The sequence below is a fragment of the Vulpes vulpes genome, chromosome 13, assembly GCF_048418805.1.
Source record: "Vulpes vulpes isolate BD-2025 chromosome 13, VulVul3, whole genome shotgun sequence".
Taxonomy (NCBI): domain Eukaryota; kingdom Metazoa; phylum Chordata; class Mammalia; order Carnivora; family Canidae; genus Vulpes; species Vulpes vulpes.
This window is the reverse complement of record NC_132792.1, coordinates 33,443,864-33,469,324: the sequence shown is the minus strand read 5'-3', so window position 1 is coordinate 33,469,324 and position 25,461 is coordinate 33,443,864. Positions and strand designations below refer to the sequence as shown.

Below are 25,461 nucleotides of genomic sequence, written 5' to 3'. Positions count from 1 at the left end.
TCACCTTCTGAGAGTTTTAAGGCAAGAGCAAGGAGGGTGGAGAGAAGAGGCAAGCTCTCTGTTGTCACTAGCATCTCACAATGTCTGCACCTTCCATGGCTCACTATAGGTCCAAGGTCTGCAGCTCTGCAAATTCAGTAATTTGATTTTATCAGTTCCCTCAAGGGCAATGAGACCCTGGGGGACTGATTCACACCAGCCAAATGCTGGAGACACCAACCAACACACCAGAAGGCAAATGTATTCACATACAATAAGAAACATACCATTGGCCAGACCAAGATATCCTTTTTTCTGCTTTGCAGCACCTTTAGGGAAGCAAAATCAGGAAGAAGAGACTCATTGGAAAATATAGACTCAGAGAAAGAGGACCTTGGTGGACTGGGCTCCAGATCGACACACCCAGCCCCTTTCTCTGCCAGCTAAAATAATACTAATAACTAGCCAATGTGGATGACTTCTCAAATGCCTACACAGGCTGAGCACAGGTCTAACAGTTTAAAATGCATTATCTCACTTAATCTCCGCAACATGTGAAATGGGTCCTGTCATTATCCTCCCTTTAAAGAAATGAAGACTCAGAAGGGTTAACTTTCACATAGGCACACAGCTAGCAAACCACTGTCAGGGTTCAAACTCAGAAAATCAGATCCCAGAGCTCATGCTCCTAACCTTGAAGCTCCCCTGTCTGTAGGGCCCCCAGTCCTCCAGTGCCCATTTCATATGGTACTGCCTCTGGTGAATCCTTTAAAATGCTCCCTTGAGGGGCACCTGCGTGGCTTAGTGGTTGAGCCTCTGCCTTTGGCTCAGGTCATGATCTCAGGGTCCTGGGATCAAGTTCCACATCGGGCTCCCCGCAGGGAGCCTGCTTCTCCCTTTGCCTATGTCTCTGCCAATCTCTGTGTCTCTCGTGAATAAATAAATAAATAAAATCTAAATAAATGGATAAATGAACGAATGAATGAAAGAATAAATAAATAGACAAATAAATAAAATGCTTTCTTGACCAGGCATGGCCTTACCTTCCTTGAAGCTCTATTGCTCCTCTGCTTTTGCTGCATTTGTAACTACCATCCCTACCTTCCAGTTCAGGATTTAAGGCAAATCTATTTATATTCATCTGTTCAGGCCACCATAACAGAATACCACTGGCTGGGTGACTTAAACAACAGTTATTTATTTTTTCACAGTTCAATAAGCTGGAAGTTCAAGACCAAGGTGTCATTCGTGTTTTGTTTTGTTTTGTTTTTTGCTAGTGACATGTTCTTCCTGGCTTACAGAAGACCATATTTTCACAGTGTCTTCTCATGGCCTTTTCTCTGTGCACATAAAGAGAGAGCTCTCTAGTGTCTCTGCCTCTTTTCCTAAGGATACCATCAGATTAGAGCTCCACCCTTTTTTATGGCCTCACTTAACCATAATTATCTCCCTAAAAGACCCATCTTTAAAGACAGTCACACTGGGGTTTAATGTTCCATATATGAATTTGTGGAGGGTGGAGGGAGGGGGGACACAATTCAGTCCATGGCACCATCTAATAGTGAATTATACTATAAAGAAAACTGTATTATTGAAAGTTTCCAGTGAATGTCTTTAAGGCTTCCATTTGCAAATAATAATACTCATTTCTTGGTTTTATCAGAGGCTTAGCCATGGCAAAGATATATGGTAAATCCCACATTCCTCACTTATATTGGATAATTCATCCTTGAAGGGGCAGAACAATGCTGGGGTTCAGCAGAGGTCCATCTACGCACTACTGATGAGGAAAACCCTCAAGTTCCCAAAGGCAATATTGCAGAATTGTTTAAGAGAGTACACACTGGAGACAGACTTCGGTTGTATTCACTAACAAGCAGTGTGACTTTGGGCCTGTGGTTACCCTCTCTGAGCATCAGAGGCCTCAGCTTTGCTTTTTTAGATCAGCCCTCTGCCTTTGTACAGGGAAAGGATGGATTTTGCTGATCCTGCTGAGGCAATGAAGGGCAGTAAAGAGGTGGGTGGTCTAGGGGGTAACTAGATTTCTGCTTAATTAAAAGTAGTGATTTGGAGCACTTGGGTGGCTCAGTCAGTTAAGTGTCTGCCTTTGGCTCAGGTCATGATCTCAGGGTCCTGGGATCCAGCCCCACATCTCTCTTCCTCTCTGTGATCTCTCTCACTTTTGCTCTCTCTCAAATAAATAAAATCTTTAAAATAAAAATTAAAAAATTAAATTAAAATTTGAAAAATAAATGTTAAAAATAAATAAAAGTAATGAATCTCCTATATGGCATCATGCCAGGGGGTCTTTCTTGGGATCATTCAAATAACAGTGAGGAACAGTCCTACTGCTAAGAATAGTAATCACTGTTTTAGAAGAGCAAAGTATCTGGAGGTAAGACAAGACCCTTTTCTTCAGGTTGTGTATGATTTCTCATATTTTGCGACCAAAAGTCATTTTTTGGAATATTCTTGCACATTTGAGAAATTGCCTACTTATGAGTCCTCACCTCCCCAAGACGGAAGTCAGGCATTTGCCTATCCAACCTACCTTGCACCTAAGGTGCAAGCATGTGACCTGGCCTCCACCATCAGCAACATCCATGCAAAAATTCTTTTCAGAAGAGTGGGGTTAAAGAAGGAGGTACTAGAGCACCTGCATGATTCAGTTGGTTAAGTATCTGCCTTTGGCTCACGTCAAGATCTTGGGTTCCTGGTATCGGCCCTGCGTCAGGCTCCCCACTCAGTGGGGAATCTGCTCATCCTTCTGCCCCTTCCCCCTGCTCATGCACTTGTTCTCTCTCTCTCTCTCTCTCAGATAAACAAATAAAAAATCTTAGAAAGAAGAAAAAGAAAGAAAGAAAGAAAGAAAGAAAGAAAGAAAGAAAGAAAGAAAGAAAGAAAGAAAGATAGAAAGAAAGAAAGAAAGAAAGAAAGTTGCCATGTGGAATTCAGTGTGGTGGGGATTGGTGGAATATGGCAGAGAGACACTTGCAGAGGCAATAGTGACAGGATCTCTGGCACCGCATCAGAATGAACTCACTCTCTGGTATGAACAGAGGGACCTATGTTCTTTGATGGCCACACTAGGGTCTCCACTGGAGCCCTGGTCATATAATTTGTGTAGTGTTCCTGGTTGCCTGGACTCCAAGTCTGATTCTGGTCCTCCCAGAAATTCTTGGAGCTCCTTAATATTCTTTAAAATAAAACAAAACAAAACTCCCTTTCTTTGTAAACTAGCCAGAGTGCACACTGTTGCTTGCAATTAAGAACCTCAAACCTGCATAAAGCCAAATAATAATAGCATAATTAGATGAAAATTAGGAGAAAAGAAACACATTTTGGCATATGAGGGGGCTTTTTAAATCCTACAAATATAAAAGTTTAGGGACGCCTGGGTGGCTCAGTGGTTGAGCATCTGCCTTTGGCCCAGGGCATGATCCTGGGGTCTTGGGATCAAGTCCCATGTCAGGCTCCCTGCAGGGAGCCTGCCTCTCTCTCTGCCTGTGTCTCTGCCTCTCTGTGTGTGTGTCTCTCATGAATAAATAAATAAAATCTTAAAAAAAAAACAAATATAAAATTTTAAATAAGTAAAAGAAATTAAGGCAACTGTCGGCAAAAAAAACTTTGGTCAGCAAAAAAAAAAGCTAGTTGTTTGTTCCAAAGGACAGCTGGTACCATTGAAGTATATACAGTAAGCAAAGAGATATGACAATTTTGTCAGCACAAAATTATATCTACACACACACACACACACACACACACAGACCCTTACCCTCAAAGTAATGTTCAAGCCCTGAGGTTTCATAGATTCAACCTTTATCTGTGAGCATGAGGACTTGCAATTTTAACCTCCCCAGCGTTGAAGTTCTTGATTTATGAGATAGTTAAAAACAAAGCAGTTATTTCCCAGTGGGTGTTAAGATCATTGATACATAAATAAGGCAATTTAATCATTACCTAGATAAACTGGGTCTTAAATCCTAGGCTCTGAGAAAGGTTTACATAAAGCCTTTACGTAATTCACCAAAATCATTTCAATGCCAGAATAACTTAGACTTTAAACAGAGGGCACCTAACAAAAGCCTTTCAAGTCTTATCCCCATACTTGATAAAAATTGAAGGTTAAGTCATCCTGAAATTTGCTTTCTCAAAAAGATGCATGTCTTAGTAACAATTTCTTTTGGTTTAATAGCATCATCTTTCAGGGTTAATGACCTAACAAACAGAAGATCTAGGCCTTCCCAAACACTTGGATTTCCTAGGGTTTTGGATTCATCACATACAAATAAGATAAGGTCAATGACCCTGACTGTCACCCTGAGTCCTAAAACCTTGATTATGGGTGTCCTGCTATTTATAATACACCTGAACATATTCTGAAGTGGACATGGGTTATTTTTGCCTGGATAGCATCCATTCCCATTTCTTTGAGTACTAACATCTCAATTGTCACTGGAGACCATACTCTCCTATTCCCAGTCCATTGTTTTAATAAGGGAGTGGTTTAATCCCTCTCCAGCAGTTGGCAGTGACCCAGGACTGACCAGTTGGCCCGACTGCCATGTTTGATTGAAAAATTGGCATGTAACCAATTCAGGGCAATGAGAATCAAGAATTTTGATGCAACTAGAGGGAAAGAGAAGCTACTACTTGCTGGGGTGTCTCCTGTAGAAGCCTGGAGTTCTGGTAGCATCTGCATGTCATAAACGGATGGCCTGCTTGATAATGAAACAATGCAGAAAAATGCAGAGCAAAGAGATAGATTTCTTTTTTTTTTTTTAATTTTTATTTATTTATGATAGTCACACAGAGAGAGAGAGAGAGAGAGAGAGAGAGGCAGAGACACAGGCAGAGGGAGAAGCAGGCTCCATGCACCGGGAGCCCGACGTGGGATTCGATCCCGGTTCTCCAGGATCGCGCCCTGGGCCAAAGGCAGGCGCCAAACCGCTGCGCCACCCAGGGATCCCAAGAGATAGATTTCTGATGATATTTTTTGAGACCTGGATCCAGCCACACCTTTGCCTTTACAGTTACAAGAACCCATCAATTTGATTTTTTTTCTAAGTCCCTTTGAATTAGGTTTCTATCCTTTGCAACCTGAAGAGTCATAACAGATACAGATTCCTTTAAGCTGAGACTTTACAGAGGTAGCAGAAGTATTAAAATATTTAGTTTTAAATATTAAAGTATAAAATGAGCTTATACCAGAGATGTTAAATCCCTGCTATGAACAACTTCCCATTCCAGCATGTGCTGTTAACCCACAATCCCCTGCTCAGGGAAATGATGCTAAAGAAATCTGTGCCTGAGGCAGCCCACTGATGGACCTGGGATGAACAACCAACCCAAAGGCAGCTAATTATTTTGCTGGCCAACTCCAATGGCTTTGTCGCTTGGCTCAGTGAGCTGGACCAAGAGGAAACCCCTCACTTATAAGTTCGAGCTAGGAAATACTGAAGTCTTAGTCAACAGCCTTATGGGATGGCCACTCAGGGGCCATATGTAAAACAAAGCAGCAAAAGAAGATAGGAGAGAAAAAGAGAGAAGGCAATTGAGACCTCATGACCTCTGAGAAAGATAATGGCTCTATTCCCAATTTTCCAGACCTATGTTTTGGCCCCCATGAGACCCAGCTCTGCTTTGTTTGACAGGCACAGAATCCTTTCAAGGGACAGCAGTACAAGGGTTAGAGAGTAGGCTCCCAAGTGACCACCTGGGTGTGAGTCTTGACTCCTGCTTCCCACCTACATGCCTGAGGCCACATTCTCTACACCTGCTCCTCTTCAGTAGAGTAAGGATAATAACACCCTGCCTCCTGGGTAAAGAATCTGTATGATAATATACTCAGAATAATGCAATGACAGTAGTAGCCATTGTTACAATGAGCCCTTTGTACGTGAATTAGTTGGACTAATATCCTAGTGTTTGACATCGAGAGGGCCCAAACTAAAGCAGCAATTCACTAAATGATTAACTTAAATATATTTCTATACAACCTAGATAGAGCTGTCAATGTCCAGATATAACTACAGTGTAAAATCCTCTTTAACAGGGAAAAACCTTAGCCATGGGTAGCACACAGAAGTGCTGAATCTGGTAACACTTAAAAGAGAGTATGAAGCTCTTGTCCTCATTCTGTATGGTGCCCTGTTCCTCTTGCGTCCCACACTGACCCCTCAGGGCTAGTAAATTCCATATACCAGGGCTCACAGGCCAACTCCTGACACTTCTCTCTCTTGTCTGCAACTACTCAAAGCTTAGCCTCCTCCTCAGTTGCCATCTACAGCTCCAGCTATTTCTGTAGCTCTTGATTCTTGTGAATCAAGTGCCAGGGGGGACAGAGCATGTGCCCCACAAAGATGCTGGTGCTGTGAGAAATAGGAGAGTGTCTATAGACTGTCCCAGCTTTTGGCATGAAGGAAACAACTAAGGCAAATCCAGAAGCCTTCGCTCATGACTCAAACCACTGTACTGTGGATTACTTCCTGTTTTGAGCAGACCCACCCCTTCTGAGGTTGGAAAAAAGTTCACCTCGAGGCTGAGGGTACTCTAACTGTTCTGTTCCCTTCTGTAAAAGCTACACAAACAACTGTACAGACTTTGTCCCTTTTTTTAAAAAAAGTATTTATTTATTCATGAGAGACACAGAGAGAGAGGCGCAGAGACACAGGCAGAGGGAGAAGCAGGCTCCTTGCAGGGAGCCTGATGTGGGACTCGATCCCCGGCAGAAGGCGGTACTAAACTGTTGAGCCACCCAGGCTGCCCCTTTGTCCCTTTCCAAATAAATATTGTTTAATTGTTCTGAACTGCTGATCCATGTTTCCAGCCTTAAAAAAAAAATTGCCAAAGAAAGATGATATGAATCACCTTTCAAAGGTCCTTTTTGTTTTGAAAAAAATCTACTTCCACAGGGGGGGAAAAAATCCACACAAATCTTCTTCAAATCTGTTCCTCAAAATGTATTAAGAATCAGAGGCAAAAAAAAAAAAAAAGAATCAGAGGCATATAGGAGTCCTAAGAAAGGAACAAAGGTTTGATTTCTTAAGAAACAAAAACAAGAGCCTTTCACAAGGATCCTGATGTGTTTGGTTTTGCATTCTTTGCTAAAAAGCAATAATCAAAGGATTAAATCTATATTCCCTAGGTCTTTTTCCCTCCCCTCTTTTGGTAGAGTCAGGCTATGAGTTTTTGAGTATAGTTGCTACTCTAAAAATTAGAGAACTAGCATATTCTTACAGCTATAGAAGAGGGCCAGGGGAGAGAAATGAACATGTCAGGCACACTCCAGTGTCTCAGGCAAGAGGACATTCCCACGTGGGAATAAGCCCAGTTTTTGACTTTACAGTCAGTCCCTTGAATTACAAACTGATTGTGCTAAGTTTCTGATCCAGTTCCAATCTGGAATGTTTAAAATCTAGAAGGTCTTCTCCTCTGACAACAATGTTCTAAGCACTGACTATGTCACCCTAAAAGAGCCATCCTAAACCCAGAGTTCCTAAGAAATCACATAGTTTTGTCCTGTGGGTCCTGCACAGTCCAGACAAAACTTGTGACCTTCCTTTATGAAAATGCATTCAGAGTTCCAAATAAGACATAGTGTTTCAGGGCTTCTGACCCTACAGGACTGCCACTAGCGCCAAGACACTAGTGGTGGCCAAGGCCTGCCCTCCTTCCTCTCACCCCACCCATGCTGACCAGCTCAGGGCCCCAACACGGGTAAGGGCAGAAGCAGGAAGGGTCCTTCTTGTCCCTCCTTCTGGTCCCTACTTGGCCACCAGCAGAGAAGGCAAAAAGCAGGAACCTGAGGCCAGCATGGTGGATGCCAGGGCTATGGCGGCAACACGCAGGAATTGGGGGGAGAGGAGAATTCTCTGAGGCTTGGGCTGGCCCATTCCCCTAGCTCAGCTGGGGACTGCCTGTGCTCTTAGCTTTCATTTCCACTGTTGGTTGCTAAGTGCTATACATAATGCAAAAGTAAATAGTTACACAGCACAGTTTGGAAGACACAAAAACACATCAATCAGCCAAGAAAAAAAAAAACTCAAAGTTTCTAGGTTTATTTTTAGATCCTGGGTAGCCAAATGAGTAACCTAAATGTCCAAAGGAAGAGAAGCTGGGGCCGAAAAGTGTATTTAGAAACAAGAGACACTGATACTGCAGGTCTCTGGCTGGTCTTAGCTTGTAAAATATGCATTGGCCAAGTCCTCGGGTGTTTTTAAATACCACGCAGCAGTGCTTTGAATAGGGTACAGCATCCAACACACGTGCAAGACTTGCTCAATAGAAAATAGAAAATGTCATCCTCTGCCATGAGGTTTCAAGACATTACAGTGAGTACAACACAAAATATTGTCATCCTTTAGTGAAGGACTCGATTTAGTAAAAGTTACTAAATGCTAAGGTAATGGGTGTAAATCCACTGAGGAGGGTAAAAAGTGTTTTATTCATCTTGTATTACCCACATCTGACAGGCTGCCCTGAACAGAGCAGACACACAACAAATGTTTATTAAAGAAATATTAATACTACTCCTGGAAGAGCCCTCATTTCTAGGCCAAACTATCATTATGACCCCTCTGAGAGTTCCTACATGGTGATCAAACTTGAAGTTTCAAAGATAAATTTAACTCTGTAAAAGGAAATCCAAAGGAACAACAGAAAAATAGATAGCATAATAGAAAATAATTAACTGTCAGATTGAGTGGCATCCAGGGAAATGAAAAAAAAATCATCCTTCCCTTAGAAAAAACTCTTCTGATTATGATACTACTCGTTTATAGTTGTGAAAAAATACACAAATAAGTCACTTGTTTTATGGAAAGGTTAAAAAAAGAAAGAGAGAGAGAAAAAGAAAAACACCAGGGTGCCTGAGTGGCTCAGTCAGTTGGGCATCCAACTCCCGATTTTGGCTCAGATCACAATCTCAGGGTCATGGGATGAAGCCCTATGTCTGGCTCCACACTCAGCAGGGAGCCAGCTTGAGATTCTCTCTTCCTCTCCCTCAGCCCTTCACCCACTTGTGTGCTCTTTCTCTCAGTCTCTCTATAAAATAAATAAATAAATCTTTTAAAAAATGCCATTTAGTAAAGTGTGCTGAGACAATTGGTTAGCAAGTTAAAAGAAAAATAATCAGTTTACATCCTCATTTCCTCCTTGCTCTCCACCAAAATATAGTTGTGTTAACTAATAATATGGGGTCTTTAATGTGAAGAATTCTTTGAAACCAATAGAAAACAGAGCTGATGGGTGGCGCAGCGGTTTAGCGCCTGCCTTTGGCCCAGGGCGCGATCCTGGAAACCCGGGATCGAATCCCACATCGGGCTCCCGATGCATGGAGCCTGCTTCTCCCTCTGCCTGTGTCTCTGCCTCTCTCTCTCTCTCTCTCTGTGACTATCATAAATAAATAATAAAAAAAATATTGAAATGGGGCCTTCAAGGGCATAAAAAAAATAAAATTTATTAAAAAAAAAAAAAAGAAATGATGAGAAAAATATACAAAGAACATATAATAGAAAATTAGGAAAAGAGGAAATGCAACTGGAATACAACCTGAAAAAGAAATGTTCAGCTGCATTAGTAATCAAAGAAATAGAGAGGCAAATAAAATATTTTTGGTAGCCAAATTAGAAAAAGAATTTCAAAATGATGATAGCCAAGGTAAGAGAAAAGTAGATTAAACCAACACAGTCATACAACATGAACTGCTTAGATTTCCACATTAATTTCCAATTCCCATTTAGAAAGCAAATGGCAAAATAAGTCAAGAGTTTTTAATAGAAGTTCAAACATCTAACCTCCTAAATCCACTGGAAATATATCATAGGCTATAATCTCATATACAGAAAAAGATTTTGTACAAAACTATTATTTAAAATTTTGACCAAATGACCAATAATGGAATGTCTAAGTAAACTGAGGTATATCCATTTGATGAGATATTATATACCCAACTAAGCATTGTCTACAAAGAATATATAGCACAAAATATAAAATTCTCATAGAAGTAAAAACTTGCATTTCTTTTACTCTCAGTGTTTTACTTCTGACACAAACATGTGAGGGTTTTCTCCATACCAACCAATCCTCCAATTCTCCAGATACCAACTGTGTCCTATAATTCAATTTTGATGCTGACAACCCAGAGGTAGGTGGTGGCCCCACAGACTGAGGGCTCAGTCCCATAAGACTGCCGCCCAATTCAAATGCCAGTTGCAAATCACAGATACTTGGACTTCTGACCAATTGGCTGTAAATCAGGGGTTTCCATGATATACTCCTTGGATCCAAAACTCACCAGAACAGCTCACAGAACTCAGGAACACAGTTTACTTGCTAGATTGTTGGTTTATTATGAAAGGATATGGTTCAAAAACAGCCACATGGAAAAGATGCATAGGACAAGGTATGGGGGAAGAGGTGGGGAGCTTCCACGTTCTCTCTGGTAAACCACTTTACCAGCACTCTGATGTGCTCAGCACCTTGGAAGCTCTCTGAACCCCACTGTTTAGGCTTTTTTTCTAACTTTTTATTCAAATTCCAGTTAGTCAACATACAGTATAATATTAGTTTCAGGTGCACAATATAGGGATTCAATACTTCCATACAATACCTGGTGGTTATCACAACGAGTGCCCTCCTTAGCCCCCACCTCTTATTTCCCCATTCCCCTTACCCACCTCCCCTCTGGGAACCATCAGTTTGTTCTCTATAGTTAAGAGTCTGTTTCTTGGTTTGCCTCTGTCTCTCTTTTTTTCATCCCTTTGCTCCTCTGTTTTCTTTCTTAAATTCTGCATATGAGTGAAACCATATGGTATTTTATGGAGGCTCTAAAATTATGTAGACTCAAGTGATTAAATCATTGGCCACTGGTGATTGAAGTCCATCTCCAGCTTCTCTTCCCTTCCTGGGGGTAGAATAGGGGCCTGAAAGTTCCAACCCTCTGATTACATGGTTGGTTCCTTCGGCCACCAGCCCCTCTCTTCCTAGAGTTACCCCTTTAGCATAAAGGCAGATGTGGCTGGAAGCAGTTTATTAATGAACAATAAAGGACACTCATCCTACTCCCATCACTCAGAAATTCCCTGGGTTTTTAAGGAGGTCTGTACCAGGAACTAGGGACAGAGACCCAAACTATATATTTCTTATTATATCACAGTATCATAGCCCAGGGTATATGGTTAAATGAAAACCTACTTTTAAAATTACATACAAGTGTGACTGTGTAACTAAGAAAAATATTTCTTTATAAAAATAATGAAAAGAAATGTTCCAAATACTAACCCTGTTTGCCTTTGAATATTTGAATTATGGTAACTTTTTTTTCTTTCTAATCTATAGCATGCAGATCTTATTTCATGATAATGCTTTCCTTTAATAAGGATAGAAATGAAGGTATGGAGGGAATAGTGGCCAAGGTCTGGGGAACATATTCTTTAAATGTTATATTTGAGGGACACCTGGGTGGCTTAGCGGTTAAGTGTCTGTCTTCAGCTCAGGGCATGATCCTGGGGTCCAGGGATCAAATCCCACATTGGGCTTCTTGCAGGGAGTCTGCTTCTCCCTCTGCCTGTGTCTCTGCCTCTCTCTGTGTGTCTCTCATGAATAAATAAATAAAATCTTTAAAAAAATAAAAGTTAAAAAAATAAATGATATATTTGAAATAAATATATAAATAAATGACTACATTTGAAAAAATCTAAGGCACAGAATTCCTGTTACTCTCTCAAGAAACTTCAGAGGCCAGGACTGACTTCTGATTCTCACTGTTTGTCCTTTGGCCTGGCTTGGAAGTGGCTGTCATGTCTTCCAAAGGGTGAGGTGATGGGAACTCAACATCACAGCCTTCCCACCGCATCCCAATCCTCCCCTTCCAATAAACCACAGTAAAAAACCCCATCAAAGAGCTCTTCCTGTAAATATTCTAATAGAAATTTTAGATCACATGTCTAAAGAAATGTGCCTGCGTGTGCCTGTCTGTACGTCTGTTTGCCTGGATGCTTCTTCCTCCCTCTTTCTCCTCAAGGGCAATAAAACAAACTCCTGGACAATGATGCAGCAATCTACCTCACTTATCAAATGATAAATCTGAATAGAATAACAATGAAAAAGAGTGAGAACTAAAGGAACCCCAGCCAGGACCACACCTCCATATTAAACAATTTTAAATGACAACAGATTAAAGTCCATCTCTCCCCTCACACTTGCCATGCAATCCAAATTAATAATCTCAAATCCCGATTGCAGTATTTCAGGCCCTATCCCTAATACTGAGTTACGCTAAATATTTCCCCTTCAGGTACATTAAATGGTCAGGTAAACATTCAAAATGTCTTATTGCATGATACTTTAGAGATATGCATCATACATATCCTTACATAAAAATAATGAAAGAATGAGAGCCTGGCTGGCTAAATCCATAGAGTATACAACTCTTGATCTTGATCTCAGGGTTGTGAGTTGGGGCCCCAGGTTGGGTGTGGAAATTACTTAAAAAAGTAAAATCTTAAAAAAAATAATGAAAGAAAATATTCCAAATATTAACACTGATTTATAAAAGAACATTTTAGTAAAAGATGTTAGTAAAAAAATTTTAGTGAAGAAAATAACGATCCCTCTAATTTATCTCCTTAGTAAATTCAAGTATTTGTAGTGTCTTGTGTGACATTATTTTCTGAGTGGTGGTGCATTTGTACCTTTGTCACGAAAGAACAGCCACACCGGCAGCATAACTTCTGTACCTGAGATGTTGCACCTCACGCTCGCATGTGTGTTAGCCACTTAACCCTCTCAACCCTTACAGCAACCCCATGAAGCAGTAACATCGTTGCCCCAGTTATAAACTAAAGGTATAAGTTCCAGGAGGTTGTGCAGCTAGTAAGTAACAGCATTAAGACTGAACGAAGCCAAGCCAATCCAGTTCCAGAGTGGATATGCTCTTTCTGCTACAGAACTACAGGTTGCATCCACATTCTTTTTTACTTACACCAAAAATATCTCCTGCCTAAGCCTGGCTTGGACAATCTGTAAAAACAACAACTGATATCAACTACCCAAATGAATAGACAATCCATACAGATACAGTAATTCTGAATGATGAAGTATTGAATTACTGCATCATTTTTCAGAAAGTTACAGTCCCCAAATCAGAACCAGAGGAAGGAAGTTATAGGTGGCCTTTCAATAATGCAAACAGAAGAAATAAACCAATTAAATGGTCTGGTGGAGAAAAGGAGAGGTATAAAAGGGCCTAAAAATAGTTTCCATCTTATCTCTGCTATAATAATAGCAGATTAGCGCGCATTCTCTTGGAAATGTCACCTAGGCAACCAGAAATACAAAGACAAAGATGTTCAGAAAAATATATGTATATAAATCTATTTTTGCCATCTTTGAACATAAGTGATCACTATTCCAAGAAGGACAATAACTAGACTATATATGGTAAAAGAAAAAAGGTAAGTGCAGAAGAGAGTTGCATAAGTTGGTATCCAGTAGAAAGTAGAATAAGAAGATATAAAGGTAGGTCTCTATATAAGAAGCCCTAACCCATTGCCTCAAATCAGGCCAAAATTTTACTAGGAATGTTAAACATATTTTTCCTATATTTTTTTAAATAGCATGTTTTTGTCTCATCAACCAAAGGCAGACTAATACAAGTGAAGGTAGGCTAGCAAATTCTAAAACGACATTTGGAAAGCTATCTTTTTTTTTAAAGATTGTTTATTTATTTATTCATGATAGACACAGAGAGAGAGGCAGAGGGAGAAGCAGACTCCACACAGGAAGCCTGACACAGGACTCGATCCCAGGACTCCAGAATCGCACTCTGGGCCAAAGACAGGCACTAAACCGCTGAGCCACCCAGGGATCCCTGGAAAGCTATCTTAAGCTCCACTTAACTAGAATGACTCTATGTCCCCATTTGCCTAAGATAGTCTGTGTTCACACCTCTTGTTTTGATGTAATTATTAAAAAGTATTCCTCTTGGAATGACTCAGTGGTTGAGCCTCTGCCTTAGGCTCAGGATATGATCCCAAGGTCCTGGGATTGAGTCCTGCATCAGGTTCCCCACAGGAGCCTGCTCCTCCCTCTACCTGTGTCTCTGCCTCTGTGTGTCTTTAAATAAATAAATAATAAATAAATCTTTAAAATAAATAAATAAAATCTTTAAAAAGTACTCCACTTTCATTTTCAAAAGTATCCAGTATGAACAATAAATAATATGGTTGCCTTATATTTAACCAAGACATATTTCTTAACCAATTAACAGTGTGCTAGCAACTAGGTTGAAAACTTAGATTAGTTCAAAAAAATTTTGTAAGATAAAGTCCCTGACTTCTAGAACATTACAATCTAGCTAAGAAGACAGAAATAATACCCAAAACAACAGTGAAGCAGTGAATAATTGATAATCATTCATGTAATCCAGGCTGTAAGTGGCGCAGTTCAGATGAGAGACAAAGTGGACAGTGGATCCCCTTGAGTGAGATACTCCATAGAAACTGTGGTCAAGGTAACAATGCTTCTTGAGCACTTACTGTATACCAGGCACTGTGCTAGGCATGATGCACATTTGCTCTCACACCAGGCTCAAAACAACCCTAGAAGTGAACTGTCATTATGCTCATTTTCTATGACTTGCCCCAAGTGTTAGCAGAGAATGAAATGCCTGATCCCCAAGTGTATGCTCCCTGCCCCTGCAGATGTGCACATGCTGCTTCCCGTTGGCCCAGCCTGACCCTGAGCTGGCACAGCAGTCAGGAGAGCTATCAGCTTCTCTTTCTGCTCTGTAGCAGCACAAAGTGTGGTCCCATCCTGGCATAGGGATGCTGAATCAGACAGGGTGCAGGTAGGAAGTAGGTGCTTTTTAATCCCACCAACGAATCCTATTGGAGAGGCTACTGAGAAAAGAATAATGAAGGGTTTAGAAAAGCAGCCAAGACTGACAACAGCAGGAAGCTGTTACCATCCCTCAGCCTCAGTGTGTGAGGTGGGGATGTAAAGGAATTCCAAAGAAAGTGGCTGGATGGAGAAGATGCCTGGCATGAGCTGCAGCCTTCAGCACACACATGAAGCCAACTGAGGCATGCAACCCAGCAGGAGGGAACATGGAAATAAACGGCCTCCCCGACTCTCCTCCCACCCTGCCAACTAGTGGGCTGGACCCACCACTGGCCAAATTATACCAGAAATCAAAGACAAAGATGGCCCTTGATGCCTCTCAGGACACAGAGCAGGTGGCTGAGGGAGGAAAGAGAAGGTGGTGAAGAAACCACCCCACCCCACCTCCCCCCCGCCTGTGAGTAGGACCAGCCCTAATCCGGAGGCAGCCCATCCAGGTGCCTTCCTGGAATTTTAGCAACAAAAAGCATTCTGTTTGTCCGGGATAAGAAAACCATTTCCCCCCACGCCCTGATTGAAATGTCCCTGAATAGGTTCATGTTGACCTTCTGAGAAATCAATAACCTGAATGCTATGTGACTCCCGCGATTCTTTTGTCCTTAAGCGGTTTTTTTGCCTTTAAAAGATGCCTGTAATTGCTAATCGGGGCTCTCTTCCTCCTCGGAGGCGGAGAGCCCGTTTGCGCAAACGTTCAATAAACCCTCTTGCTAGTTGCATCTGCCTGTCTGGGGTCTGAGTCTCTGGGGCGTCCACCGGGACACGTTGGCACCCGTGAGCCAGGGTCCAACAGTGGAAGAGCCCACAAGAGATGTCCAGCCTGCTTGCTGTGTCCTCACCCCTGCAGAAGAGTGTGCTCCCACTAAGGCAGAGTAAACTGACCCAGTCACTCTTTGCAGGGGTGTGGAAGGTGCTACATTAGCAAGGTGTCATCCTCAGCATGTGTGTAAGGCCAGGGCAGTTCAAAGGCAAGTGCCCTTTGTAGTTACACGGGGCCCCATGCTTGGAAGAGCCCACACGGTTGGTCTAATGCTCTGCTGACACCATTTTAAGATTCTAGATAATTTTTTTTTTAAGGTTTTACTTTTTTGAGAGAGACCATGAGCAGGGGGAGGGGCAGAGGGAAAGAGAGAAGCAAATTCCCACTGAGCAGGGAGACTGACTCGATTCCAGGACCCTGGGATCATGACCCGAGCTGAAGGCAGACACCCAATCGCCTGAGCCACTCAGGTGCCCCGAAACTCTTGATAATTTTTAAACAAGGGCCTACATTTTTTCAATTTGTACTGGGCCTCGCAAATTAAGTAGCTGGTCTTGGGCAAGGCAAAACATTTTCCTCAGCTGCTGAGACGAAATTCTCTTAAGTTTTGTAAGATTCCAAGTGTATTATTCAAAGCAAACAGACCCAAAGTTAATATTAACCAGAGTAACAATGATACAGCAGAATATATAGCATAATAAAGTGAGAGGGCATTTTACCTTTTTTTCTTTCCTCTTTTTCTTTTGAAGTCAAACTGAAAAGTGGCTGAGAAACCAAAATAAGCTGCCCCCTGGATTTGGCCTCATAAGAGAATGTGAATGTGATCAACGCAGACAACCAAGCAGAATAATTTGTCCCCTGGGTGGACTCTGTTGATGTACCCCCATGTGATGGGATATGGTCTTCGAGTTAGCCAGGTAATTGCCAGTGCTACCCTTGACCTTGCCTTGTGTGCCCAGTGAACATAGGCCCCAGTTCAGGACAACGTACTGAAAACACATTCATAGAAGGCTCATTGATGGGCCAGCATCAGTTACAAACTGTATTTCCAAGCTGATGCTTTTCAAAAAGCCTAGAAACTGGAGCCTATATTGCTTCTGTTGCCCTTTCCTGAAAGACCCCCACATCCTTAGCCTTTCTCTGAGTAATTACTTTGTGAAAGTATCTGGGAAAGTCCAGGTGAGAAGCCAGGATAGGGACAATGTCTTTTTTTTTCCCCCCATTCATCTCCTCCCAGGCCACTGGGTAAACCAAAGCACAGAAAGCTTCCATTCAAGGCAGGGACCAAGTGGTATTTGAGAGCCTCTTTCACTCACCCCTCCACGTCAGAAATAAGAGATGGTAGATTTTAAGTATTTTGTTTGTTTTGCTGTTTAAAGTTAGAATAAAATTTCAATAGATCAAATCAGAAGTGTTTATAAAACCTCTGCTGTGTCAAGGAACCTAGAATCCAGGTGGTCAACCACCATGACAGAATCAGAGGATCAAGGGTCGCAGTGTACACTCATGAGCCTTGCAGCAGGATGAATGGTGGCCCCCCAAAAACATGCCCACTTCCAAACTCTGGGAACAGGTGAATGTGATCTTATTTGGAAAAAGGAGGTAATTAAGTTAAGGATCTCAAAATAAAATAACCCTGGATTATCCAGGTGAACCCTAAATCTAACAACAAATGTCCTTTATTAGAGACACACAGAGGAGAGAAGGAGGCCACGTGACCATGAAGGCAGAGATGAGTGTGATGTAGCCTTGAGCCCAGGAATGCTGACGGCCGCCTGCCACTGGGATGGACAAGCAAAGAATTCTCCCCACAAAGCTTCTGGGGGCCTGGCTGTGCTGCTATCTTGATTTTGGACTTCTGCCCTCCAGAACGGTGAGAAAACATATTTCTGTTATTTTAAGCCACCCAGTTTGTGGTAAGTTGTTATACAGGCCACAGGAAACTAACATAAGCCCTTGACCACATCTCCCACCCGTGGCTTCAGCTTCACAACCTCCAAGCACGGAAAATATGAGGCTTTCCAATGCAGCTCATGCTGCACCGGCAGCCTACTTCTGACCCTAGAATAGATTTTTTTTTTCTCTGATGCAATGCTTCATATATGTGTAGACCACAATAATTGGGCTCCCACAGAGCTTTTTCTGGCTAGAGAGGCCTTGAGTCATGCCTTGGGGGAGGTGGGCTCCCCCACACTAGACACTGCTTGCTGAACTTCCTCCTGCCAAGATAGCACAGAGGGAAATACCATCTCCCTTGTACTGGACACTCTCCTTCTAACACAGCCCTAGGTCTCATTAATGTTTAAGCAGCCAAGTTACACTATCAACTCCTTTGGAGCTCTCAGCTAAGAACAAAACAAAACAAACATAACTTTCTCACATGTATTTCAAGGACATATTGTCACCCCCCACCAATTATATAAAAAGATATTTTTAATCTAAATATAATCATTCAGCTATGAAACATACATATGAAATACATGTTGTTATTTAGGGGAGGGGGGAAGAGGAAGAAATTCTGAGCAGTCATTTACTCTACATTTTGATAGACAAGCGAAATTTGTACAAATCAGATTATTCCCAAAGAATGAAAACACACAGGTTTGGAAAAAAAAATCTAACATACCAGATCAGACTGGATGTATGGTGAAAATGTTCCTGGGTTCAAATCTCAGCCCCACAACTTATTAGTGACCTTGGGTAGGTCATTCAACCTCTTAATGTTTTAGTTCCCTCACCTGTGAAATAAGGCTCACCATAGTACTCACTCCGCCTGCTGGATCCTCTCTGCTTTCCTCTCCAGATCCAGATTCCTCCCTTCTCCACTCCACTCTCAGCCCTAGTAGGCTGATTTCCAGGTAAGACTAGTCCTTACATCCAACAGGTTTTCTTACCCTCTGGCTTCTGATTAGGTTGGTCAATCAGGTGGCACCAGCAGAACTCAGAGACGGGAGAAAAAAGTAGTTGGGGACTCACTCACCTGGATGCCACCATGACAGGCCAAAGTTTGGCATTAACTGTGTTCCTCTACTAAAGACCAATTCCACATACTGCTCTCACATCACTCTTTTGGGGCTGGGATAGTGAAGGCTTACATGCCTTGCGGGCCACTCTTGGCGGCTTCCCTTAACTCTGCCCACATCTTTGTAAAGAGTCCCCTCACTAAACTTTCTCCAGTTATGCCCTGTGAGTGTGTCATCTGCCTCCCTATGAACGCTGGCTGATAAACCCTCTGAAGGACTTATCAGAATCAAATTAATGTTTAGAACACTGCCGTGTTCACAGAAAGTGTGCATCAAGGCATTTGCAATCATTACTGTCATTGTTACCAATAGCGGTCAACTTATCTGTGCCATCCCTGGTCATGAGTTAGCTTGGTGACACATTTACTTTTCCTCCCCAAGTCCAATACTTTTTTGTGGGGCAATAAATATAATATCCTCAGTTGTATACATGTGGAGACAACTATTAGGATCTCTTTCATCTGAATAATTAAAATCACCCCCTAACTTCCCTACTGCCCTTCCTCTCTTCACTCTCTCTCTAATGTAGGGAAGTGATCATGCCAGTGTCACAAGGCAACAAATACTCAACAGCTCCTCCAAATGAAATTCAGACTCTACTTACTACTGTCCCTCACAATTTGATCCCAACCTACTTTGAAGACTATATTAAACATTTCACACTCCCTAGAATGGCTATTATATTTAAAAAAAAAAAAAAAACACCTGAAAATAGCTAGTGTTGGCAAGGACGTGGAGGAATGGGAACCCATGTGTATTGCTGGTGGGCTTGTAACATGGTAACTGCTGTAGAAAACAGCATGGCAGTTCCTTGAAAAATTAAACAAAATTACCATGTGATCCAGCAATCCCACTTCTGGGCATATACCCAAAAGAATTGATAGCAGATCTCAAACAGATACCATCATCGATGGTCACAATGGCATTATTCACAATAGCCAAAAGGTGGAAGCACCGCAAGTACCTGTTGGTAAATGAACGGATAAACAAAATGTAGTGTATACCTACAATGCAGTATTACTCAGCTTTAAAAAGAAAGGAAATTCGGACCCATGCTACACCATGGGTAAACTTGAAGACATAATGTTAAATGAAATAAGCCGGTCACAAAGTGACAAATATTGTACGATTCCATGTAACATAAGGTACCTAGAGTAGTCAAATTCGGACAGACACAAAGTACAATGAAAGGTGGTTGCCAGGGGCTGGATTTGGAGAAGGAGAGTTTTTTTGTACTGGGTATAGAGTTTCAGTTTGGAAAGATGAAAAAGGGGCAGCCCTGGTGGCACAGCGGTTTAGCAGCGTCTGCAGCCTGGGATGTGATCCTGGAGACCTGGGATCGAGTCCTATGTCAGGTTCCCTGCACGGAACCTGCTTCTGCCTGTGTCTCTGCCCCTCTCTCTCTCTCTGTCTCTCCCGAATAAATAAATAAAATCTTTTTTTTTTTTTAAAGGAAAGATGTAAAGTTCTGGGGATGGATGGCGGTGACAGTGGCACAGTAACACAAATGTACTTAATGCCACAGAACTTTACACTTAAAAATGGTTCACAAGGTAAATGTGTTATTTATATTTAACCACAATAAAAAAATGACATTTTTTATTGTCATTTGCTTGCCTATCACACACAGCACTGCAGTGGGGTATGACAGTAAACAAACTGAAAGGTCACTGTCCCCATCAAAGGGGCTCTGCTCCTCCACCTTCCCCCACCGCACAGTTCTCATTCCAGGCAACCTGTCCCCTAAGTATGCCTTGCACTTTCACAGTGGAATATAAGTTTCTTAAAGGTAGGGGACTAGATCTTATTCATCTTGTATCACTAGAACTTAACACAGTGTTGAATATGTGGAAACTGCTAAAAAAAATATTGCTTGACATTCTAAGTAAAAATCCAGCCAAAGAAGTCTTTCTCTTCTTTTTCCTATCTTCTAGCCAGCCAATACATAGCATTTCTTGAAGTTAATTAGCCATATTTTCAGATATAAGAGATTAGAGCTTTTACTGTGCTCACTTTAAATTGTTCTGTTCATGGGGTACCTGGCTGGCTCAGCAGGCAGAGCATGAGACTCTTAATCTCAGGGTCAAGAGTTCAAGTCCCATGTCGGGGGTGGAGCCTACTTAAAAAAAATGTTCTGGGGATCCCTGGGTGGCGCAGCGGTTTGGCGCCTGCCTTTGGCCCAGGGCGCGATCCTGGAGACCCGGGATCGAATCCCACATCAGGCTCCCGGCGCATGGAGCCTGCTTCTCCCTCTGCCTGTGTCTCTGCCTCTCTCTTTCTCTCTGTATGACTATCATAAATAAATAAAATTAAAAATTAAAAAAAAAAAATGTTCTGTTCACAAATAATTCTACTAAGCATATAAATTGTGGGTTTAAAATTAGAACTCCACTGTTTATTAGCCATGTGCCCTTGGACAAGTTATTGAGTGTCCCTGAACCTGTTTTCCTCATCTATGAAGGGGAATGCTAGCAGTACGATGGTGGACATCTGTTACTTTGTAATCCAACATCCATTGGCCCATCTCCTGGTGACAGTACAACAACGTTCTCTAACAATATTCTCCTAGAGAACTACCCTGCTCCCTGCTTCTTAGCCTCAGGGATAAAACTTGTGATCAAGCCCAACCTCTACTAACTTGTGGCACTGGAGCCAAAGGAAGAGGTGGTGGACCCAATCAAAGCCAATAAAGCCACAGCCAGTCATTGCAAGTGATTCTGGGATAGAGTCTCTCCTTTTTCGGCTGGATTTAAACCCACAAGGAAATGGAACCTAAAAATGGTGCCAACTTCAAGAAAGTAAACCAGTAAATAGAGAGAGAAATCAGGCCCTGGTAATGATGCTTAAGCCCTGGATCAAGCCATACCTGAAGTATCTTCCTCTGGACCGAGGAGTTAAAAAGCCAAAATGTTCCTTTTTTCCTTTTTTTACTTAAGTTTGTTTGACACTTGCAACAGAATTGAATCCTAATTATAATACATATCTCCTGAAAATATTATTACAAAATTTAATGGAATCCCTATGTACATACATAGTACATATAGGAAGGATAAAAAGAAGCTACTAATGTTAACGGTGGTGATAGTTTAAGGTAGTGGTAGAAATTTCTTGTCTTCTTCTAAGATTGACTTTGAACTCGTGTGTTCTGTCCCTGATTTCTGCCTTCATTATCCTTCAGTGATACTCTCTCTCATGGTGATAAAGATAGAAGGATGGTAAGGACAAAAATTGTAAGCTACCACTTCCTAATCCCACACCCTGACAGACATCACTAATTGACCACAGAACTCTTTCCTGCTGAGTCCAGATCCAGCCTTGGATTCCTACTCAATCCAGCTCTCCAGGCAGCCACTACCAGTCAAACCAAGATGACATGAAAAATAAAACCAATGGTCTCAGCTCCAGAACAGCAGTTGGCAAAGTTTTCCTATAAAGAACTAAGGAGTAAGTGTTTTAGTCATGGTCTCCATTACATATTCTTCTTTGTATTTTGATTTGTTTTGTTTATAAACCTTTAAAAATGTAAAAAGTATTTTTGATTCCTCAGCTATCCAAAATACCCTGCTCTGGAGCCTTGAGACTCTGAGGCAGTCTCAGAGAACTGGGCTCCATCTTAGCTCCCTTTGCAAGGTCCCTGAGATCCCAGTAATGGAATGTTGGAAATACTGCCTCAGTCAGAAATGCACCCACACAACATACTGAATTGCTTAAAATTTAACAGAGGAGCTTTGATGGCAGCATAGTTCCTGCTCTCTTCCTATCTCTCCCAGGACAAGCTGAAGTCCACACTCCCAGGGAAGCCACAATCCAAGGAAGAGTCATAAAGCCTATGCATGTGGTAATGTTCTTCTCTGCCTCCAGAACCAAATTCATGGCACAACCTTTTCAAAGAGCTGGACCCCCACCGCTCACAGCCTAGTGTGAGAAGCCCTTTTTATGATAGAAGGAAGGGAAGAGTTCAAATCCCTACATTTCCCCATTATTAGTCTGTCCCTTTATAGTTTAAAAAATATATATCTGAACTGGGTTCCAAGGTAGCACACCACACTCTTTTGACCAACTGCTGATTCCTTAATATCTCCCAAAGTTTTTTGGTTGTTTTTTTTTTGTTTTTTTTTGTTTTTTTTGTTTTTTTTTTTTTTTTATTGTGCAGTATTATACTAAGGATTGGTTTGGTCTTCCTATTATTCTCCATGTTTGTTTCTGGCTTTAGTGAAAAGGACTGAACTTTGCTTGACTGATATTCATTTATTAATTCAACAAACATTTCCTGACACACTCCATCTTTCAAGGCACTTGCAGGTGAGGTAGATCCATGTGTAGAGGATGGTGTAGGGCACTGGGAGGGGATGCACAGGGTAACATGGCAGCAGGAAGCAAGCGCAGCTCAATTAGCTGGGACAGGGAAGGGGGGCTGCCAAGAGGTCTGCTGGTGGGCAGTGTTGTTACAGATGAGTAGGGAAAGATTCCCAGGAGTTACCCAGATGAGGAAGGGTGGGAGGAGCCGAAGCTACACAGGGAGAGGCCTGGGAGATGAGGCTGGGGAGGAAACGAGGAGGGTGAGGTCATGAAATTCCCTGGAGTCTGAACTCTATCCTGAAAGCCACGGAAAACCTTTAAAGGAAATGAAGCAGCATGACTGGCGTAGATTTTTGTTTTCCTGATGAGCATTCTAGTTGCAGTTTGGAGAATGGACTGGAGCTAGAGTGTCTGGATTCAGAGCAAGGAACCCAGTGTGAAGGCAATTGGAACAATTCAGGCAAGTGCTAAGGACATGAACTACATCAGTGACAGGAGAAACAGAGAGAAGGGGACATATAACAACAATAAGAGCTCACATTTCTGCAGCACACAAGCACAAGGCATTGTGTGAAGTGCTCTCTGTATTGATTCGTTTTATCTTCACAACACACCTGAGGCAGGTTTGCTACGTCTTATCAATCTCATGCCACAGATCAGGAAAGGGCTGAGGAGCTTCTTGTGTCCCAGCCAGAATTCACATCCAGCAGTTTGGCTGCACAGCCCATGCTCCCCACCGCCCTGTCACCTAGCACACTTACAGGGAGTCAGTGGATCTTCAGGACTGATGCTGACTGCTGGAAATGGGGGAGACTCTGAAGTAATTTCCAGGGGTCTGGTTTGGGCACCTGAACATTTGGATTTCAGCTTCCTGAGCCTCCTTCTCTGAAGGAAGCCCCTCCCTAGATCCATACTTAGCTCCCAGTAGTCTCCCTCCCATACACCCACACTCTCACCATCATACCACCCCCTTTTCTTCTGCAGTCCCTGCATCCTGCATTTGACCCTAAAACACAGGCATCTCCCAGACAGCGTGAAAAACCTCACCAGCATGGCCAGTTAGGTCTGAGAAGCCTGGACATAGAATCCTGCTCTTGGTAAGACAGCTGCGTGCTGAAGTCCGTTGTTTTCAAATCAGACAAAGCTCGGAAAACTTTAAGCAAGCTTGTGTGGTCTCCTTCTCGGCGAGCGAGACCTCGGCAGCCCTACTTCTGTGTTCCTCTAGCTGCCCTACGCACAGGACCCGAACCCTCGTTTGGGGCCAGCACTCAACCAAAGAAGGACCTCGACCGGCCGGGCCTGCAGCTTCAGACAGGCCCGCAGGGAGAAGTGGCCCCGGTGGGGAGAGCGCCCGAGCGCCCGAGCGCCCGAGCGCCCGAGAGCCGAGCCGAGCCGCTTTCTTTCTCCTGGCTTGAAAGTCAAAGCAAAGCATCTGCAGCAAGAAACTTGTGTGTTTCCTGCGGACAGGGCGACCTCCTGCCCCTCCCGGGCTGATACAACCCACTTTGCACATCCTGCTTCTCTGGGAGCTAAAAATAAACCGGTATGCGCTGAAAAACACTCAAACACATCATCTCCCCAGCACACCCCTTCTGAGTCCCCGGCGGCGAGAGGCGCAAATCTTGCAGGTCCCGGTCCCAAGCGCAGCCACTTCCTCCCCGGGGCTCGACCACCGCCTCGGGCGCCTCCCCAAGCCCCCTCCCGCAGCCTCTCCGGGCCGGCTCCGCAGGCGGGGGACCCCCGCGCTGAGGTCGCTCCCGCGGTCCCCGGGCGCCGTCCGCGAACTTGCTCCTCCCTTTCCTCCACCCGTCCCCGGGGGCTTTGGCTTGGTCTTCTCTTCGCTCAGAGGCCCCGAGGGCAGGGCAAGGGACCCGACCCGGGGAGCCGCGCCGGGGACGGCTGCGAGCACCGGGTCCCCAGGACCGCGCGCTCCTCGCGCCCACCCCTGCGCCCGCCGGCCCGGGGCGCGCGGATCCCCCGGCAGCGCCGCCCGCCCCGCCCCGCCCGCCCCGCACGCGCGCCCGGGCCGCCGCTCCGACGGGCCCCGGCCTTGGAGAACCGGAGGGACGGCGCTGCGACTCACCGCCTCGGCCGCTCCCCGCGTCTGTGTCGCCGCCGGCGAGGCGGCAGCGGCGGCGGCGGCCGCGCCTTCCCTCCGCCCGCCTCCCCCTGGACAGCACCTCCCCGGCCGGGCGCGCGGCCTCCGTCCCGGCCCGTCCCGGCCGCCGACCCCTCTCCGGGCCGGGGGACGGCGGGGGGGGGGGGGGGGGGCTGGGGGGGGCGGGTGCGGGTGCGGCGGTCGGTGCGGACGCGCGCTCCCCCCGGGCGCCCCCCGCCCCCAGTCCTAGCGTGGCCCGGCCCGCAGCTCGGCTGCGCTCGTACTTCCCAAGGGGCCCGTCTGTCTCCTGCTCGGGTCGTGGGAGACGAGGCTCAACCTACAGCAACTTCTTCCAGGCTTTGATTAGGGGGAGTCTGGGGTCTCTGAGGCAGCGAAGTCCA

The 25,461-nt window shown here is 43.7% G+C and overlaps 1 protein-coding gene across 17 annotated transcripts in view; it reads right to left on the bottom strand.

Annotated features, from left to right (window-relative positions):
* Positions 1-25,116, bottom strand: part of NCALD (neurocalcin delta) — a 377,474-nt gene extending 352,358 nt beyond the window's left edge. For 6 of the 17 annotated variants that reach the window (XM_072734140.1, XM_072734141.1, XM_072734143.1 and 3 more), the window contains exon 1: positions 25,046-25,111. The gene's annotated coding sequence lies outside the window, so the exon portion shown is untranslated. Of the gene's footprint in view, positions 1-25,045 lie in introns of all 17 variants that reach the window. The other 11 variants (XM_072734137.1, XM_072734142.1, XM_072734144.1 and 8 more) reach the window with 4 other exon arrangements.
* Positions 25,117-25,461: the final 345 nt, after the last annotated feature.